This window comes from Maylandia zebra, linkage group LG1 (genome assembly GCF_041146795.1).
Source record: "Maylandia zebra isolate NMK-2024a linkage group LG1, Mzebra_GT3a, whole genome shotgun sequence".
NCBI classification, from domain to species: Eukaryota; Metazoa; Chordata; class Actinopteri; order Cichliformes; family Cichlidae; genus Maylandia; species Maylandia zebra.
The window spans coordinates 29,144,883-29,161,010 of NC_135167.1; the positions used below are offsets into that span (position 1 = coordinate 29,144,883).

The 16,128-nt window shown below is 41.7% G+C and overlaps 1 protein-coding gene across 2 annotated transcripts in view; it reads left to right on the forward strand.

Moving 5' to 3' along the window:
* Positions 1–16,128, forward strand: part of LOC101487673 (E3 SUMO-protein ligase PIAS1) — a 69,997-nt gene that overhangs the window by 1,152 nt on the left and 52,717 nt on the right. The gene's annotated exons all lie outside the window — the stretch shown is intronic.

Here is a 16,128-nt window from a genome sequence, read left to right on the forward strand (position 1 = left end):
GGCAGCAGCTGCTGTTTATTTTCATTGTCATTTAATCAGCAAATAGTTTTCTAGATCTCCCAGTGGGAAAGAGTGCGAAAGCCTAATCTAAGAAATCACCTGCAAACAGACTGTCTAAAACATAGAGACCCAGGCAGTGAACTGATGATCAGCTTTTTTCTTTAGATTTGCCTTTATGATTACCTGTCAGCCCACAAACATGGCTCTAGCCCTCCTTGTGGATTTTTTTGGATTGTACTTCAAATAAAATTTGAGCTCTAGCACGATGTGATGAGCGTGTTTAGCATCATGTTTGGAACGGGGTAACAGATTTGTGCAATGCTGCACCTGCTGATATGCACGAAAAGAATGGTGAGGATTTCTTGCATTGATCGCTGCTGACTGTTCAGTAATGATGAAATGCTGATGAAACTTCACACCGAGTATTTATAGATTTGCAGCATCATACAGGAGCCATAAAAGGTGCCGAGGAGAATCTGAGAAAGTTATTTATTGGTTACAGTTTCAGGTCTTTGAAAGTGTTAAACTTACAGTGGTCATGCACTTACGATTTCCCGTGGACCGTGTCAGATCAGTGACAACTCAGCTGATCTGTGGTATTCAGAAATTCAAATAAAATTGGAAAAAGGGTTTATGCAGCAATGGCATTAAAAAAACAAAAAGAAACAACACTTTTTTTTTTTTGCCCCCTACTTCTTGAACTGTATGGTTGCTTTTTGTCCTAAGTGTGTGTTTCTAGAGCTCTGCTCAAACAAGTAAGGCAGTGAACTTGTTTGAAATGCTCGACCTGAGCTCAGTGTAACAGCCCAGTATGCTGTTACACTTGGTAAACCTAAAAAAAGGTGCACTTCACCTGTTAAACGAGTAGTTGCTTGCCAAACCTCCTGCGTGAAAGGAAGCGTTTGATCACTTTGAGGGGCTTTAATTGCGTCTTTCTTAGAAGATGCCGAGGTAAGAGTGAATCATTCTAGTGCAAATTTCAGAGTGCATTCCTTCCATTCCTGAAGCATTTTAATCAAATGGCTCGTGAACAAAGAGTTTTCCGAAAGATGCACTTTCTTGCTGAGCAGCGCAGATTCTGCAGTTTTGGAATTTGCTATTAATCCAAAGTATGTCCAAAAAATGAAAAACTATTTTAAAAAAAAAGTGAAGCCCGGAGCGATTGTGGCTCAAGAGTTGGCAGTTCGTCTTGTAACCGGAAGGTTGCCGGTTCGAGCCCCGGCTCGGACAGTCTCGGTCGTTGTGTCCTTGGGCAAGACACTTCACCCGTTGCTTACTGGTGTTGGACAGAGGGGCTGATGGCTCGATATGACAGCCTCGCTTCTGTCAGTCTGCCCCAGGGCAGCTGTGGCTACAGCTGTAGCTTGCCTCCACCAGTGTGTGAATGTGAGAGTGAATGAATAGTGGAATTGTAAAGTGCTTTGGGTGCCTAAAAAAGCGCTATATAAATGCAATCCATTATTATTATTCTTAATATCACATCTCAGACCTGTGGCAACTTTTTAACAGCTGCTTTAACGCTGTAAGATTTCAGCACCCATCAAAAATGAATGCAATTAGGCAGAAATTGGGCAAAGGGAAAACAAAAACAATAATAAAGCAGGCATCTCTGCTCCTGGAGCTCCCACACAGCTCTCTGCAGAGTGTGGGCATGCATCATAGACCTGTAATTGGCCAATAAAGCCCAGAGGAGGTGCAGGTTCAGCTCCTTTTCAGGAATTACAGTTTGCTGAAAGGTTACAGAGCCAAAATCATACCCTACCCCTGCCTTAAACAAGTGACATAGACACTGAAAAACACTTTATAAGACGGGTGTGAAAATAGAGTCAGCTCACAGTTGGGGATGATTCACAGTGCACCCATGATAATTTTAACACAGCTAAAAATAAAACCAAAGTAATTTTATCTTTATTTATTTATTTGTTTATTTATTTTTCTGTTTAGGCCAAGCTGCAATTCAGATTTGATGATGTTTCAAATCTTTAATTGAAAAGTGGCAAAGCACAAAACGGCTGCTTTTCTAACAGACAGGCGTCTATGTTTCATTTTCTGGATTTGAAGTTGTTGTTTTTTTAATTAAGCTTATACGCTTTTCAGCACTTTAAGGCTTCACTTAAACTCATTTTTGCAGGATGATGTGCTGTGATTTGTTTTATGTTTCATTGAGTGATTTTTAGTGTTTATGTCAGAAAGTTCCAGTCGCTCACGGGGATGTGAGCAGATCAGATGAGCTCCAGGACATCACCATTTTAATTCCAGCAGCTCCTTCACACCTGAGATTTTCTTTTTAAGTGTTATTTTAACGAATTGAGGGTCTCTTCTGTTCTTATACACCACGTTGTGGTTTTGTCACTTTGGGTGGCATCAGATAGCTGAGATGTTGTGCACTGGGTTGGCTGGTCCTACTTCTGAGCTTTTTGTGCAAGTGTGGAACTGTCACAGTGTGTGAAAGAAGCGAACAGCATTAATGAAAAGGAAAGCGTGTTAAAATCGGCGCTCTGGCAATCTTTAAGCACAGCTCTCTGCTGTACGAGACGTACCGCTGCAGCAAATGGTTTTCCATCGTCGCAGTCGAGCAACAAATGTGAACTTTCTGATGTTTAAAATAAGAATCTGGTTGATAGCCAGTGCTCTAACAGTGTTTGTGAATATTTATTGTCTTTTATTTTTATGCCGGGGAGACAAATATTCATTATTAATGAATAACTGTCACAGTGTCTTTGAATGAGGACAAATTGAGCTGGTTCAAAAAAGAAGGGAAATAATCAGATTCTTTTATGAGGGAACTTGAAAAAGAAAGTAATTGGCTTTTTTCCTGTGGAAAAAAAATGACCAAAAAAAGAGATTAAAAGTTTTAAATTTATTTCCAAATGAGTCGCTGGTTATTTTTGCTCCTTAATGAGTTAGTGGATCGAGCTGTAACGGCAGCCACAGTTTGGACGTGTCTGCTGGATTGTTTTGAATGTCACCAAATAATGAGAAATATCTATTGCAGTGTTTCTAAATGTCAAGGTGACTTCTTCAGATGAAAACCCAGTCTCCGATACAGTGTGCTGAAGAAATGCATTTGTTTTGGGTTGCTCTAAGAAACCCCCCCAGAACTGTCATTTTTAGTTCTGCTACACACCCGTGAGCCACAGTATTACAGCTACTCTACAGATGAAGTGCATGTTATAGTTATCATGCACATGCAGCGAACATCTTCGAGTGGACGTGTAGTGTATGGGAGAAATGGGCAGGTGCAAAGACCTGAGGGCCAGCTCGTTATTGCCGTGCGATTGTTTTGGACCTGAAAGGATCCGCAGCTGACGTCTGAGTGCCAGATATCACAGCCACCTTCAGAGGTCTTGTCCAAGCCTTGGCAAAAGACCAACAGCATTAGAGGTGGGACATGCTGTTCTGGCACGTCACTGTATATTGGTTTGCACTGCTGCGCGTTACCTTCAGGAGGCCTCAGGCTGTTTATTATCATACTTTGTGTGGCGAACTGCCGCACGAATCTGCAACGCATCTACTCTCAGACGCAATCCACGCTTGTGAAAGCCTCTGATGTTGCCAGACCCCCCCCCCCCCCCCCCCCCCCACACACACACACACACACACTCACACACACAAAAAGGAAAAAAGAAACGTGTCCTGTTGCATTGCATTTTGTTTCACAGGAGTCCCGATCCTCCTCGGCTTCTTTGAACTGTCTTCTCTCTTCTCAGGAGCTGCAGCAGCAGCAGCAACCTGGCAATACAAATAACTGTCTGTGCGCTGGCGGCTTATAGGTGGAGACAGTCTATTTGTAGAGCCTGTGGCTAGGTTAATCCCTAATGATACAGGCACTCTTCTCTGCTCCCTTACATCCTTTCAGCACCTGCCTATTTCTCTCATTGTCACTGTCATTATCACTGCAGCTGATTTCCAGTTTAAAGAGGAGCAGACGTAAACGTGGAAGGGGCTAAGTGTGAGTGATGACTGCTCTCGCGTGTTCGGGTATTCGCAGTTGCGTTCTTACGCCAGAAAACTTTTCATAGCATCATCCCAGATGCAAAAATGTAAAAAAAGAACAAAAGCTGTGATAGGTGAAGACGCACGACAGCTCAGAGCAGATGGCGTAAATCTCACAGTGTGAAACGTGCGCCAGATGTTGCACGTCTCATCTTTTACAGAGATGTCAGAGGTGCTTTGCAGTGAACCAGCAGGAACAGACGGCTGCAGAAGGACAATTATTTTATTTATTTATTTATTTTTTTGCTGCTTCTCTGAATTCGGTGAAGTTTAGGTGTTTTTATTCCCAGATAACAAGCGTACTTTGTCGTGAGGCGCGGACTGATCGTTCAGTCCATTAAAACCTGCGTTTAAGCTCAATTATTGTCTGATATGTTGCCACCAATGAGAACACGCCGTCATGCGGTTATTGATTTTGTTTTTGTCCCCCGTTTTGTTTTCTTAATATTTTTTATTTTTTGTGCTGCTCTGCCGAGACTGAGCTTTTCATTACTCCTGTGGTGATCTGTTACATAGTCCTGTTGCCGTGGAAACATGTCACATTTGAGATGGACATGGGTAGGCAGCAGTTTGGAGCTCGATTGTGTGTTTCCAACTGGAAGAGAGACAGAGGCAGATATCGCTCTCTTTTTTTAAAATATCTTTGAGTATTAGAGATGTTTTGGTGTGAATCAAGAGGATGAATGAATTTTGTCTCCAGCGAGAATTTATTTGTTATCCCGCTGCAGGCTTTTTGGAGTCATGTGTGCTTTTTAGACCCTCGCCTTGGAGTTAATAAATCTCTCCAGCCGCAGCTTTGTGCAACTTGTGCGCCGAGTTTGTTATGCTGTCACTTTGCAATTTGTGATTCATAATTCACCCATGATTTGCTGCAGTGTGGCACAAGTTTTTAATTCATCTGTGCCAGCGCTCAACATGGCTAGAGGCATAATGTTTGAGATTTGTTCTTGGTCTAAGGACACTGTGACCTTAAAAACAAGTTTTTTGTTTAATTAATGCATGTTTTTTTTGTTGTTGTTGTTGTTTTTTTGGTTGTTTTGGGGCCTTTATTGCTGACATATTTCAGATATTCAGAATTGATAACATTAATCTGTGGTGCCTTCCTATTAAATCCTTTCATTGCCAGAGGCGCATAACCTCCAGGCGGTAATAATTCTGGGTTTTTATAATATTCATCAGGGTTTCGCTGTCATTCTCCCAATCAATCATGGGTCTTGGTGCAGTTTGTTAGGCTCCAACACAGATTACACAAACAGTTACTGAAAGAAAAAAAACCTTCCTGAAAATTACTCCAAAGGCAACACATGGGAATTCATATTTGTAGTTGCTGTAAACGCACAATGTATGGGACTGTATTTCGATCGGTGCTTAATTACACATGACATCATGGGTGAGCATGGCTAGATACTATTCTGCTCATGTGGCTCATGGCAGCGTAACTAAAGAGTTGTTTAACGTTTTCTTTGCAATTGTATTTTGTCCATAATTGGCCAGATAATTAGGCTTTCATGCTATATACCTGTATGCACAGTTAAGTTTTAGAAAGAGAACATTTAATATTATTGTGTCATCAGCTAGAAAGAGATCCTGCACGTTTCCCTTCATGTATGTTTATGTTTATATAATGACACCTGTGTGATCACTGGGAGAATGAAACCGACTGCAGATGATGTCTCTGAGTCCTAAACAGTCGGTTGTAGCTCAAAGCGATAAAGATTAATAATAGAAGTTAGTGCAGGGTTTAGCCTCTTGAGTGACCTTCAACCTGATTGACGGCAGCTTATGGCACAGATTCACCAAATATTCCTTATGGTTCTTTAGACAGTAGCCTGCTGCGAGTGGGGAAAAAATGCCCTTTTCCATTTTTTATTTATTTATTTATTTATTAATGAAAAGACATCTGCATTCTTTGCTTGAAGGACTGAATCAGTGAACTTGCAGTGATGATCCAGTGGATCACCTCTTACCTCTAGAATGAGGGCTGGGATTTCTGGGTTGGGATTACAGTTATTGCCCATAAAGGAATAGATTTCTGCAAATTCTCACATGCGGCACAACGATTTAATGATTTGGCCCAGTGCAGAACAGCTGTCTAGAAGCTCTGCGCTGGAAGGTAAACATACACCCAACCTGGATAGCACCTGGTGCACTCCCTCCCCCTCTCTCTACATGACTTCAGGCTCCCTGTGCTCAGAAACTCCTGCTAGAATACACAAACGGCCTCTAATGTTGAAGTGAAGTTGTAACTCTATATCAGCTGGTGTGATACGCTTACACTCTTCTTCTTCTTTACTCTAACTCTGATGTTTAATGCTAGAGACGGATGCAGTTGTTGGTCGAGAAAAACAGTTGGTACTTTGACGTTTTCCTTCGTTAGCATCTTTTCTAACTAGCTTCAGGGCAATGAGAGGATGCATGCTGAGTTGTGCGTATACTAACATTTCTGTCTCTGCTTCTCACTTTTCCATCTCACCTGAGTTGCTCAGCTGTCATTTCTAACTGCCAGGCCTAGCTTAGCAGCTCACGGTCACGTCTTGGAATCGCCAACGCATTTGTGTGTCCACTAAAGACGGTGAGAACAAAATCATGGGAACGTACTGGACAAAAGATATGCTATTCTCTCGCACAGTTATTTTTAAAACGGCAAAGCGTGCACTTTATGCAAAATGGCCCGGGGGCAACAGAGAGGGATCTCACAGCTGACGAGTAGCTAGCTGAGAGTTTAACTCGCGTCCATCGTGAAGGTGCAATGAACAGAGTGAAAGATGATTTTCTTTTTTCTAGGTGATGCACTTAGACTTAGAATAAACACCCCTTCTCTTCTGAAAGATTGAAAATGTGAGGATGTAGTGGCAGTTATTTGGTTGCCAAATGGTTATTTTGGAAAGTTCCACAAGGGAGTTCCACAGTACTTCATCATGCAGTCACCTAAAGATAGAAAAATGGCACATACTCACGGGCACTCAATGTCCGGTGCTCCTTCACTTGTCTCGCGTCGCAGTCTTGTATCATGATGGTAAAAGTGTGGCTCAGTATTACCTCAGAGGCAAAGTATTTACAGAAATTGCTTTTACAGTTTTCAGTGAGGCTGGCGGGACTGTTGCGAGCTCTGCAGCGGCTTCATTTGTCAAACAGGTTGTTACTGATGACACCACAGCCGTAATTTCAAAAACATGTTACTTAGGAATTGGGCTTTTGGGACGCCCCGTACTATCAAGTGTGAATAAGCAAATTCAATTAGACGACAGGCTGGAACAATAGGAGCGCACGTGTAGGGATTAAAGCGAGCTCAGGTTTGATGTGTGTTGTCTTTCTCATTTTGAACTGACAGCTCGTTTAAAATCATCGGTGCGATGTATCTTTTGAGATGTAAGGCCGTGGAGAAATTGAATCGGGAGGCTTCATTCGGTGCAGACGTGGCCCTTGCACCCGTTAAAGCTGCTGGGTTTCTCTGAATGAATCTCGGGATTGGACTCCCAAAACTGGAGAAGCCACCGTAATAAGAAAAAGACATCTGTGCTCTTTGCCAGCAACATGTTTTCTGCACAGCCTGCTGTCTCCTGCTACCGTTTCTACTATTCCCCTTCATCTCGATGCGCGCCGACTTCTGCCAACTCCACAGGATTAAAACGGTGAACTAGAGGGCCAGAGGAAACTCCTCGTAGCTCCGCTCTTCATTTTCTCACCAGAGCAACACATCGGGACTCGGTGCTGTCGTTCTCAGCCTTACAGTGTTAGTTGCGTCCTTATTTCTTTAACACAGAAGTGAGGCCAGCAATAAAATCAACAGGCGTTTCCCTCCCGCTCAGCTGTTTGGATTGCTTTGCCGTCCCTCGGCTTTGTCAGTTTTTTCGTGCCAGCTGTCTGCGTCCACCTACAGCTACAGTTTAACTGTGTGCTTTGGTTGCTACCAGCACCATGTACCTGCAACGTTCTGGCAGCAGATCACAAACGGCCTCTCATTACAACTTGTGCCATTGAGCGTGGAAGGGGACTGGTATTTAGATCCGCTATCTGCCCATGGCATGCTGGGACTAGACCTCAGTAGCCTCAGGTATGGTGGCACAGCGTTTAATGCGCTAATGATTAGAAGAGAAGTATTACTGAAGTCGGTCCAGCTGGGCGGCTTCATCTGATCCTGCTACGGGGGTAAAGGAATAGCCTCATCCATATTTTTGACCCAAATACCATCTTTTGTTTGATCCATATAGCACACAGTGGTTTTGATACTACAGAGGCAGGAGGGAGAGAAAACAAAGGGCGGAGGTATTTCAGAGTTAAAGCCTGAGTCAGAGAAGCTGGAAGGCTAAGAGGTGGGGGGATGGGAGGACAAAGAGGCGTGGAGGATGGGGAGGGAGCTGGCACTCAGTATAGAGCCCTCATGCCGAGAGTGGGAGCTTTATATAATGGCCAGGTAGTGTGCAAGTTCTCTCCCCCCCCCCCCCCAAAAAAAAAAAAAAAAATCCTTCGCTCCCCACCCCACCACCACCAAATCCACCTACACAGCCTCCACACAACCACTCGCAAACACACACATCCTGCAGAAACCTTTGCAGAAACTGCTTGGCACAACATTATTAGCCTCACCATCTCCCAGTCTCCAGGGACTCCAAAGCACTGCATTACTGTTCACCTCCTCAAAACCAAGTATATTGCAGTGAATTTTTTAGCTCTGCCAGCAAACACAGAGCTCAAAGGGAAACAATTTTGGCTGCTCAAGGCTTCTAACGCCGGTCTGGTGTCGTATAAAGGCTAGAGATGAAACGGCGTACAGTGATACACACGCTGAAATCATTCTTACCAAGATCTGAATGAGAAAAGCTTAAAGTGGTCAGTTTGATCATTAGCAGCTTCGGCTTAATCTGGTGGTGTCTTTTATTTTGAAAGCCACATATGAATGCAGTCTGTGTTGTGGGTGATTATATGCTGCGATAGTGAAGAAGAAGCATCTAGTTTTGGCTGCCTCCTTATTCACATGGGGCAACCACAGCAGGTCGATCCACATGTTTGATTTTTCTTTGTTCTTTTAACACCAGATGCCCTTCTTGAAGCAACCCTATAGAGATTTTTGCATCTCCTCCTGAGATCGAACCAGGGATCTTTCACTTGAGAGGCAAATGTACAAACCACTGTACTGTAGACCTCATAAATCAGTGATTGATTGTCTGCATATTCTTTGTTTTTCTCGACATTTATCGAAATTACTTCACGCACTTTTTCATTGATAATTAAGATTTGGATGTAAAAACAAGGCATTGACCCAAACTTAATATCCTTAATAGCCACTGCCCAAAAAACCCACGAAAAAAACCCAATGTGACCTAACTGGAAAGACAGAACAAAATGAGTCATCAATAAATAAATGACTCAGTTTGCTAATAGATCATGCAGATTTAGAGAAATTAACTTCAATATTAAACAACAAAGTGACAGTTTTTTTTTTTTTTAAGAAAAGAGAGAGTCAGTTCCTCTTATCATACCCAACATGCAATTAGAAAAAATCACATGCTAAGACTGCCGATCACGAGTGGTACATACAACCCACCTTATGCACTTTGCTGTTTCACTGTACTGTTTCTGTTTGTTTCTATGTTCAATTTTCTTTAAATAAAAGCTGTTATCCCCAGTCAACCCTGCACGGAGAGGTTTAAGGCAGCATGAATGGGTCTGTGGCTGTCAGCTGACCTTTGGTCGTGACTCTGGGTTGAATTTTTGTCGGGCATCGCTCGTCTTCGGTGAACACGGCATCTTTGTTGGGGGATGGAAATTTCATTTGATCATATTGACATTTAAATGTTATTTAACCAAACGCACAGCAATGAGAGGGGAAGAGAGAAAGAAGGGGACGTGTGGGCGTTACAGTTTATTCTTCTCAATGATTTTATTTGGTGCTTTCATGGGGAACTCACCTGTGTGTAATGCAGAGCCTGAGGAAACCTATGAGTAGCGCTTGGGATTTTTGCTGCTTATCAAAATGTGCAAGCTTGCATCAAATGTGTCTGATTTGAATATTAATTTGGCAGATTTAAGATTTTTTCTTGTACATCAGCTCGTCTTCAGTTGGGAGGCAGTTTTTCCATAAAACATTTAATCCGAAGCTTCAAAGTGTGAAGTGATTAATGCCAATGCTGCAAGCTTCAAGTTTAACTCAGTATCAAGGTGTGGTCTGGCGACTTGAGTCTCGGTGTCGTCATGCGGGAAGGAAAATATTTATGGTGTTCTGTGTCACCTCAGGCAATGGAAAAAAAGCGAGCCTAAATTTGTCCTCCTGTGCAGGCTAAATTTGTAGCAGGCTATTTCAATCTCGCACCCAATCTTTTCTTAAGCCCAAGTGGAGTTAATCAGTGGTATCACAAATCTCTGAGTCTTTGATCAGCTCCTGGGAAATGTTGGTTTTTGAGCCGGTTGTGGCTTTTCAGCTGCTGTGTAGGTTTGGTCTAGTACACATGAGCAAAGTGTCGGTGTGTGCATGTCATATGACGGTCATGCGGCTGAAGAGTGCATTTGAGGTTTGCATCAGCATGCTGTGCATAGCTCCTGATGTTGTGTGTGTGTGTGAGTGTGTGTTTGAGTTCCCATGCATTATTTCTCATCACACCACATGCTAACTCTTTGTGTGCCAGTTCTGCGGTGTGCTTTTCCCGTCTTTGTGGTTGCCCTTTGCGTGTGTGCTCAATTGAACTGAAGTACTTTGCATGACAACTGAAATGAGTGTGTGTGTGTTTGTTTTCTAATTTCCTGTTTGCACCTGTTCTTACTTTCTCTTTTAGCATTGTGTGATTAAAATTAAGATAAAAGCACGCTGAGAAAAAAAAGACAATTACACGTAGACGTTTCACAGGAGGAAAACCACAGCTGCAGGTGAAAAGTTATGATGGCTGAATTACACTTTGTTCTGGTGTTGCATATGCGTGCTCATTGTTACACTGTCATGACACCTGGGACATCTGAATAGGATGAAAATGTGTAACTGTACATTTAAATGCTGAGCTTTACTGTGATGCAATTTATACCTAATGGCAGCCATAAATATGAGTGCTAAAAATGTATGTAGCAGTGCCGAATGATTGAAAAATTTGGGGAAAAGTTGACTTCAGCTAGTCCCAAAGCTGGTTCTGTTTGGTTTAAATCCAAAAGAAGATTATTATAGTTCAAATAAAGGTGAAGAGACATTAATGAGCTTTAGGCTTTTAAGTGCCAAAAAGATATTAACATTATTTAAAATCCCTCACAGAACAAATGTTACACACTGGTCGAGACAAGCCTCGATGATGTCAACGCTTCCAGTAAGAATGGCGCGTCTCCTCTTGCATAATCATATGGAGACATTACATTGTGGATTTTTGTCATTGTGTTCTATACTTTAGTGGGCAATGGTGATTTTATTGTACTGTCCTGTAAAATAAACGCCTCCACTTTGAAATACAGCACTTCATTTAAAAAATTACTTTGATGCTTAGTTTGCATCCTTTTCAGGTCTAAATAATCCCAGATAGCTGGGCAAAATTAAAATTGCATCCTAGCTCAGGTCTCAGTAGGTGTACCTTTTTGTATAAAAGAAAACGGTGATTTTAATGAGTTTTGTGTCTTTATTCTGTTATTTCTTTGTTTTAGGGAAAGTCTGACAGCCCTGCTTGCCCACTTTTTAGCAGTCTGAAGTAAGAGCGAATCTAGAAACAGTTGAATATATTGTTTCTTTAAAAATCTTATTTATTGATTGCCAGCACTCTACTTCACCATCATGCTTCCTTCAATCGGTAGTTTTTGAGTAATCATTCTGACTCAGAACCTCTGCTTTGCTCTCACCTTGGGTAGAAAAATAAAAGCGCAGACGACAGAGCAAGACAAAAGGCAAGCGAGCTTTTATCAAGATGATGTGAAAACGCAGTTGACGTCAGTACTATCACCAAAATAGCAAATTCAAACATACGTGGAGCTGATAACTAGTACCGATTAGGAGTTTCTCAGTAACCAGAACTCACTGCCTGTCAAAGTCGGCAGTTTTCGAGGCCGGTGGCTCTCCTGACAGAACAGCCTATTTAGGGCAGCTCGGGCACTGACCACTTTCCAACACCTCATCAGACAGACCCCCGTGCTGCCTGTTTCCTTTCATAATAGCTCCGCTGCATTTACTGCAGCTCAGCAGCACCAACAGGTGTGTGAGCAAAGCGTGTACCATGTATGCTGCATGCAGGCATTAGAATATGCTATTTTCAGTTTAGAGCTGTGTTTTTAAACTGATGCTGCAGTGGAGTTAAAAAGCAGGAGGTGTTATTTCAGGTGTCCTGGATGTTAAAGTCCTGGTGGTTTTAAGTGTAAGATGACTGGCATTTGGATCTATTTCAAGGCTTGAAAGGCATGACGTTTTCATAGTTGAATCATCACTTCATAATCTGAGTAACCTTGAGTATATCTGTGGGGAGCGCTGTGTGCACATAAAGCTTGAGGGATGGTAACTACAACCTCCCAGGTGCATATTAGTGAAAAAAATGACTAAACTACTCCAAAACTGCAACAGTTAACAATGGTTACATGAAATGATTGAATAGTGCGAAGAGAAAAATCTTTTTTCAGTGTGAGTATTTGAACAAATTATTTCATGATCATTGTAAAACCATTAACTCATTTTTCTCATGTCTGCAAGATTTCAACAAATACTTTTGGAAGTCGTGAATCCAGTTGGTCGTTTTTGTGAAGTGTGTTCTGGAGGCCATGTAGAGCAATTTTGTGTGGAGGAAATTTCTTTCCTGTGAAAAGGTTTTAAAATAACCTAATATGGCAGGAAGTTGCATGATGAGGCGCTTTGAAATTGGCTTAATTCGATAAATTACTTGCTTTAAAAAATTAGGCGTATGGTTCATAAGTCATGTGCATGACCACACCTCCAACCTTGATCACCTAGAGTTCTTGAGGGACAGGCATGATGAAAAGAATCAGGAGGCAGTCTCCAGTCAGGGGCTCAATTTTAACATTTTTCACCGTAGAGGTTTAGGTGGATCGGCTCCAAAGGCAGAAGAAGATGATGATTAATGAGAAGAAATAAAATGAGTTTTATTTTACTTATTGCACCCAAAGAATGTTACTATCCATACCAAAAGGGAGAAGCTGCATCCTGAAATCTGTTACAAATATTGCAAAATAAACCCATATTCTAAAAATCACAAAAGAACAACAACATTTGAACATGTTTCCATGTCCCCAACAAAAGAGCTTAGCTGGGGTTTCAGCAGTGCAATATCAGCGTGGTGACCAGTAAATGTGAATCTGTTCAGCTAATGCGTCCATGTACCTCCAGCATGGCCACCCTCCTCCCTCCCGCCCCTCCCCGCTGTGTTTTTACTGGAGCTGTGGAGAATTTCATTCGGTTTGGAGGCTCAGCTGCTTTCTCTTCCCCATCCCCCATCATCCCTCTATCCATCATTCTCCACAGCTCTGGACACAGCAAATTATTACCCCCGCACAAACTGCTTTCCAGTCTGACAGGAATCTGCTGGGTGTCTGCAGGTATGAAAAGTCTAAAAAAGCTTTGAACGCAGTGTCCTCAGAAAGGCCTCTGATGGTATAAAAAAGTCTGCAATTAAATTAGCAAAAGTCGTGAGTATTTTCTCTCACAGGCATTGGCAGTAACGTTATTTGTAAAGTGTTTTTGTATGTGATTGCTGGCTGTCAGGAGACATTAGATAAATTAAATGTGGGACTGTGCTGCAGGAGGCGGTTAAATCCTTTTTGCAGAGTATTAGTCTGCGCATTAGATCTTTTAGAAGTGTTGCTACTAAATCAAATAAGTTCACTGGCTCATAATAGACCAGTTTAATCAAAATGAAACGAAGCATTTTTAAGTTGTAAGAACATCCATTTCATGTCGCTTTAATTAAATAGCGCAGAATTTGGGACTGCAGAATGATAGAAAAATACTTAAATATGATATAATGATAAATAATTGTTACATCGCAGCTAAGAAAGCAATACAGGAATTAAATTTCATTGTGTGTAAACCCTGAAAAGGTCATGAAGTTCTTGTTCCCCCAGCCCTGAAGACCTATTGGGAGAGATGATGTCAGTGCGTTCTCTTTTTTATGTTTTAAGTCAAGCTCCGAGTGAACACTAAAGAGGTGTACGCAAAAACAAATCCTTTTAAAAGCCATTTATCAGTGCCCAATTTGCACAGCTCATCATCCACACTGAAATGATGAAACAGTGGGGTATGGCTGAATGCCATCTTGCTCCCCTTTGGTCAACAAAAACAAAACTGTACATCACAGGGAACATCAGCTCAGTTATTCTGCTGAGTCTCAGCTCATTAAACCTCCCTCCTATTCTCTGTGATCACTGGTACTGTCTCCAAAAACACAGAGACTCTCAATTTATTCTTATCTCTTTTTTTGTTGTTTTTTTCGGTTGTTAGGTTATGCGTTATATATATTTTTTTCTATTTAATGCGGGAAGCCTGGCTAGTCTGATGATTGGCATTTGATTTAACTATTCATCAGGATCCTGTCAGCCTTTTGCAATACTGGCCTCCATCTTTCAGGGCTCTCTGTAAAGGCTTTACAGTGGATATCCTGGACAAACCTTACCGTGCTTTGCTTGTCATTGGTTATGATTGTGGAAATCTAAGAAAAAAAACAAAGCAACAACAAAAAAACCTTGATTGATTGGCCAAGAGCAGTCAGATTGGAAGCAGACCACTGACAGAAAAGTCTACTTAAAATTTTGTCCTTTATTTGGCCTCGAATCCGCATGTTTATATACGTGGTTTATAGAGATTAGTTGGTCATTGGTGAGTCGGAAAGTATGCCTTCATCTGTGTGTTCTGTGATAAAAGAGGTTGAAAGGAGGTGTAGATCTAATTGAACTCTTTGTCCAGTTGTTTTCTCAAGTCCTGGGAACAGATCTCACGCTGGTCTGTGAGACCTGTTGCTCAGCACGCCTCTGTTCTGCACCTGAAAAATAAATCTGCGAGCTGAACCTTGATGTTTCAGTGTTTGTTCTCTGCCAGTGGAGTTAAACAGGCAGATTAATTTTCGCATGGTTCCATCTGTTCTTAAAATTCGTGGAATCTTCGACCGTGTTGACTTTTGGTGGAAAAGCAACATTTTTGAGGCTCCTTTGCTGACTGTGACGTTGTTTCTTCTGTAGGTAAAACAATAGATAGACAGCTCTAATGAAGGCAAAGAAGTGTGTGGAGACCAAGCAGTGAGGATCATGTTCACAATGTTTTCACTGGCAGAACCTCTTAATGTCCTCTGGAGCTGCAGACTTTGAATTTAAGTAAGGGACTCCATGGCACTGAGGTCAGGATTCTAAGACTTTAATCATAACAGATACTGGTGGCTGTACCTTAGGAGGTAGAGCGGGTCATCTACTTATCAGAAAGTTGGAGGTTCTGCAGTGTGCATGGCTAAGTCTTCTTGGGCAACATACTAAACCCCAAGTTGGTCTCCAGTGCCTTTATCAGAGTATGAACACGTGAATGTTGGATGGCACTCAGCTGTAGAAAGAAGTGCTTGTATGAACAGGGTGAATGAAGTGAGTGCTTTGATTGGTCAAGTAGAAAACCACTATGTAAGAACCAGTTGATTTACCATTTATGCTTTGGATCATTGTCCATATAAAAGCTGCTCCATTATCTCTTGATAATAGCTCGTTTAGAAACTGCTGTAATCATACTAACTTAGAAATTCATTCTGTACATTTAAAGGTTTATAGTACTCGTGCACAATTGTAAGAAAAAGAGCCTGACTTTGTTTTCCTACCGTCATGCTTCACTTTGCATCAGTCCAGTTTGGTTTGATTTTTGCACATGAACCGACAGATCCAGGGAGGCTCAAGTCAGATGTATCCAAAAATAACGCTTATCCAAAAGCTGCAAATTTAATCTTAGCTGCCTTCTGTGGGTTCTTCAGTGGTTTGCACCATGTCTCTATTGATTCTCTTTGAAAGATTATGAGTTGAATTGTACGAGTGATGGTCAGTGTAGGGCTGTGTGATATGACTAAAATCTCATATCCCGATATAAGACATCTATTGTCCCGATAACGATATAAATCACAAAAATGTTATATTTTCTGTAAATTCTGTGAATCTCTTGCAGCTCAACTTGAGTGAAGTGTTTCCAGCTCGGCGTCGTGT